This window comes from Tachypleus tridentatus, chromosome 8 (genome assembly GCF_004210375.1).
Source record: "Tachypleus tridentatus isolate NWPU-2018 chromosome 8, ASM421037v1, whole genome shotgun sequence".
NCBI classification, from domain to species: domain Eukaryota; kingdom Metazoa; phylum Arthropoda; class Merostomata; order Xiphosura; family Limulidae; genus Tachypleus; species Tachypleus tridentatus.
In genome coordinates this window covers 114,397,883-114,403,882 of record NC_134832.1, presented here as the reverse complement: position 1 = coordinate 114,403,882, position 6,000 = coordinate 114,397,883, and positions in this window count along the sequence as shown.

Genomic DNA, 6,000 nt, shown 5'->3' with positions numbered 1-6,000 from the left:
ATTTTTAGAAAATTACAGTATTATCTGGAGGAGCAGATTTTTTTCAACTTTCCCAAACAATGTTTGTATACGTTATGGAGAGTTCGTGAGGGACAAAGTATATAAATATACATTATAGGTATAATCAGTTCATTTGCTTATCAAAATTAGTGTAAGTTACTCGAGGAATACCTTTAACGTTAGATGCCCTCGGAAGAAGAAATGAAGTCATGCTTTCCAGCAATTGGAGTAATTTATTACAGTCTTCCATCTTAAGTTGGGTTAAGTCATGTTCATATATATATTTGGATATTGACGTCTGTGATATAGACGTTGGTGTTATACTTTCTCAGGTACAGGTTAGACAGAAAGAGTAGTAACATAACAGTAAGATACCACTCAACCAAGATACAAAAATAACTTGCAGCTTAGAAGAATTAGTCAGCAGTGTCACTTTAGTGTTAACAGTACAGTTTGATCATGCGACTTTCAAATGGTTAATAAAGTTATATTTTAAAGGAGTGATTGCTTGGTGAATATCAATATTACATAGTTGTATGGTTACAATACACTACTATCAAAGAGAAAAACAAACGAATGATATGAAATATTTTGCCATCCTCTCTGAAGAAAGACATCTCTAAATGTTCGTGAAACAAATAAAGAGTTTTTGAAGTTGAGAAGTGTCCAATAGATAGAAGACCGCTGAAAGTATTCGTGAATCAAAGAAAGAGTCCTATATTTTAGAAGTGCCCAATAGATGGAAGGTGTCTGGCAGTATTCGAGTATCAAATAAATTTCAGCCCCTGATCATTTGATGCGCGTGTTAAAGAACGAAAAATAATTCTAAATGTTAAAGAAAACTCTTGGTGAAGAAGAACGTTTCTGATTGGTTTAGATCGGAGCCTCTTTGGCCTACTTACTACGTCCACCATCTGAAATTAAACCTCGGATTTCATAGTTTAAGTCTGTAAAATTACAGCTGTCCCACCGGCGGCCAATGTAAAAGAGATATGTTTTTTTTTTAGTACCAGTTATGACAGGAAAATATGATTTCGAAATGCGTTTTTTGGGTATAATTTTTTCTGTGCAATGTGTAAGACGACACACATAACAGCGGCAAATTATTCTATTCGAATGATTTACTTTTGCTGAAGGTTATGAAATGAGAAAAAAAATGATACAACTTTCAAAAACTTCCCACAAGTTAAAGCAGTCAGAATCCTACTTATATTTTCTGATTTTGTAATTATTTAGACAGCTCGTGTACGCTGTATTCATGATGCCTTAACGATTTAGTATACAAACAGAATGTATTTTTGAAGCTGATTAAGTTTCATATACTTTGTCGAAAAATAAAGATATCTTAAATCAAAGTATCGTAATTAATGTTTGATGCTTCGCTGAGTTTTTACACAATAACAAGTTAAAATATATACAAAATATTAAAAATAAAGAATAATAATTTAGAAGGATTTTTTGTTATGCATTGCCAAATATAGTATTTTAACACAGTTTTTCTCGTTAAGAGCGTTAATGGTTTATGTGCTGCCATCTGTTGATAATTAATGCAATAAGTTATGTAAAGTTTATTTCTCGAATATTTTCACAAAGCTATACAAGACCTATCAGTGCTAATTTTGATCTGACTGTCCAGTCAATTTTACTGTACACTAACGGTGGCAAAGTAAAAAAAAAGTAATTTCACAGCAACAGAAAGCCAACCGTAGATCTTCTCACGATAACCACTTGGCTACACCCACCCTTATATAGCGTAACTAATGGAAAATACCCACTTATCCTCAACTTATAAAATCTTTTATTTATACGAATGTGATTTTAAGTAATTTCTTTTGTAATTTAAGTATCTAACAAATGAACTGAAATTATCCTTTTATTGGGTCCATATTTATATATTTCTATCACGTTCTATACAACCATTTTCACACTTGATGGCGCTCATTACCTAACATGATTTATTACTTAACATGACTCGCAGTTTTTGAACTCTAAATGCATGCAGCTTTCATCTATATTAAGTGAATGAAAAAACCCGACAAATTAGATGGTTATGTATTCATTATGACATGAGAAAGAAGGGTCGATGACTTCAAGTATTTTCACACGATCATCAGCTGTTGCCTTTTTTATGTTTTCGTTGTATACGTAACCCTAAAAGTATTTTCATCCAAAACGTTTTGCTGTGTGTAACAATGTATCCGGTAGCTTATATATTTATTGTAACAGTCAATGTGTGCTACTGACACTATGTAACACAAATTTTGTTCCTGGACAATACGTGTTACTTCTTAATTGCTTATGTTGTAAAAGTACAGAAAATGGCCATTATTCCCTTCAAACTTTACTTTTGTGACCTTGGATACTTTTGGATAAGGAAATTTAGAAATTAACCTATTTTCTATGTAAAAATGGATTTGCACATTTTCATTTACATAAGGTCTAAATAAAACAACATGTGAATCAAAATTTACATGTATTTATACTAAAGTTATACAAAAAATAACAAAAATGTTTAGAAGTGAGTAGTTTTTCGAGATTTGCGACTGTAATGTAAATAACTTTCACGTATCAGCCCACAAATATAGTCTCCCATCATGTTTTCGTTATACGCTTCCAGCTCACAAAAGCAAAGTTTGAAGAGAAAAATAGATCTTTTATATTTACTTTAGGCACAAGCAATTGGAAAATAACACTTTCTGTCCAGGAACAAGAAAAGTAAAAATTTTGTTACATAGTGTACTCTGTGGTAATTATGTTTCTTTGTTTGAAATTAAACACAAAGCTACACAATGGGATATCTGTGTTTTGTTCACCACGGGTATTGAACCTCGGTTTATAGTAAGTCCGAAGACATACCACTGTAACATTGAGGGGCCAACTATGACAACCAAAATACTATACATTTTTAAAACTTCACGTTTCCAAATGTTCGGAATGCATTTTAGTATTGATGTTTCATAAAAAATAAAAATGAAATCACCAATTATGAGAAAGAATGTGTTATACGTGATATTTTATGATATTTTCATCACCGCTGTAGATAGCCTTGAGTAACACATAGATTCAAACGACTGGTGAAATTATCACAGTAAAAATACTCCTAGTTATAAACAGTGTTATGATAACACATCCAACACTGACAAACCAATACTGAAATTCCTCTGGATATTAATACTCTTGTTGCACTGGCGTGTATGGAAGTAAATGTATTTGGAACTAATATTAACCCTAAATACGGTCAGATTATTTTGATTTTAGCCGTATGTAAGTTTTAAAATAGAATTCTTATATAGAGATAAATACGAAAAACGTGCTATCTATCCTCCCCCACAAATATATATATATGCAAAGACGTCGTGGATATGCACATATAAATGTGTGTGTGTGAGAGAGAGAGAGAGAGCCACGTGCAAGCAAATAGTGGCGCAAGGTTTCTCTTAAGGCATGTCGTTCTGAGCTATATTTATCAGTGTGGGGAACATCATCTGGTACAAATGCAAACAGCTAAAAGTACTCATGATGTCATATTTCTCGTTTAATTCTTATAAAGAAGAAATAAAGCGACATATTAATTACTATTAAAACCACTGATGTTAACACAATTATTGATCTAGTTTTATGTGGAGCTTATATAAGTAAGTTACTTTTATATCTGAATTTTTAAATAAAGATAATATATTACTTTTAAGGTCAACATACCTAAGGAGTGTGTTTGTGTTTTTCTTATAGCAAAGCCACAAAGGGCTATCTGCTCAGCCCACCGAGGGGAATCGAATCCCTGATTTTAGCGTTGTAAATCCGGAGACATACCGCTGTACAAGGAACATACCTTTTAGAGATAATGTATTTTACGTATAAGTAAGTTACTTTGCCGTCTAAATTTTTGAATGCAGAATATCTTACTTTTGAGGTTAATATACCTAAAATACCACTTAAAATGAACGCATTTTACTTATAAGTTACTTCGTTGTCTAAATGTGTAAGTAAACACAGGGTGCTGATTTTGAGATTAAAAAACGATGCCTTTTAAAGGGAATACACTTTTAAAATATCGAACAATTCGTAAAATGTTACGCTTAAATATTCTATCAGAAACAACAAGTTATCTACAGGTTATTGTGTCAGAATGTTCTATGGTCAGAAACAACCATGATATTAATAGGTTTAGAAGCTTTTCCTTCGTCCACAGCGTTTAGTTGTGTGAGATTTTAATTTTGGATTGATTTGTTGGAACGCTGACATTTAATATTAAAGAACAGAAAAAAAAACTGATTGCATATTGCGTTTTTCTGGAGCTTCGCTTTTGTGTCTACCTCTCTATACTAAAGAAGAGCTTCTAATTAATTAATACACCATTGAAGTAATTAACAAACTAATCTAAAAGTCTGAAAGTTGAAAGCAGATAAAGCAAAAATGTTTTGGTGTAACGAAAACTTCAATTCGTAAAACTAGCAATTTTCTAATGAATGCTGAGAAGATCGATATTCTGAGGCAGAATATACTCCACCTGGCAGGTTAAAAACGTACTATCGTAATTCATATATATTTTGAACAGAAACGTGTATAAAAATTATTACACTTATTAACGAAGCCTTTTTATAACAAATCGTGAAACATATACACGTGTTTTTTTTTCTTTTCTTTCTTTCAATGGAAAATTGAACACTTCAAAATTTGAATCATGTTTTTTCTTGCATGGCTTAGTGGTTAAGACAATCGATTCAGTGATTGTATAAATGAAAACATTAATCAGAACTATAATTAATATTATTTGCAGAAGTAACAATCATTTCCAACATTTAATTTTTCGTTGAATTCAAATACAAAATTAAATAATCTCCATATTTTCAATATAACATAAACAAGTTATGAATGTACTCCGTATATACTGTTGATGTAAGTACACCTGAAGGTAAATATTATTGAATTCTCTTACTGTATTTTTTCAATGCCCTTGTTCAGCTATCCATAAACTTATAAATAATGTCACAACATTATTACTTAATTACATGAGAAACTTTCCCATCGACGGGTTCGACTTCACTAGAAGTGGTCCGGCATGGTCAGGTGGTTAAGACACTGGACTCGTAATCTGAGGGTCACGAGATCGAATCCCCCTCACACCAAACATACTCCCGCCCCTTTTAGCCGTGGGGGCGTTATAATGTGACGGTCAATCCCACTATTCGTTGATCAAATAGTAGCCCAAGAGTTGGCGGTGGGTGGTGATGACTAGCTGCCTTCTCTCTAGGCTTACACTGCTAAATTAGGGACGGCTAGCGCAGATAGCCCTCGTGTAGCTTTGTGCAAAATTCAAAACAAACCAAAACCATAAAAAATACATTTGTTTACACAGCTGTTATGAGTTAGTTACGTGGGAGTTAACTATTAATTACAAATTATCGCCCCATCATGTATTTTGTATTGGACGTGTACTAACCACAGTTTAATTAATAGACATGAGCTTTATCCACTTCATTTTGTTCCTATTATTAAATCATGTATTATTTAAGTAGTTCCTTGAAATACGTGTATACATGTTTGATTAAAGCAACGTTTCCATTTCCACGTGGTCTGTGTTTAAAGAAACAGTCGTTCCTGAAATAGATCTTCAAACATCGTCAGGCAATGTGAAATGTTGCACCAAACAACAGAAACTGACAAGTCAGAAATGGTATGTCAAATATTCTTGGTATTTATGCCTTGTCTCCGTACTTATCTTGCGCAAATAATGTTAATATGATACGTGTTTGTTAAGCTGGAGAAAATAAACATCTTTAAGGACAAGTATTACATAAAACTAGACCAGTTTTTATATAGGTTGTTCATTGTTTGGCCTGGTGCTTGAGGTGCTCCACTCGCAATATGCGGGGCCGAACATGCTTGCCCTTTTACCTGTTGGAAGCTTGGTAATGCGTTGGTCATTCCAACTTTTCGTTAATATATTCTGTGATAAAACGACAAACAAACTTAAGTTTAAATATTTTTTACCTACGTTCA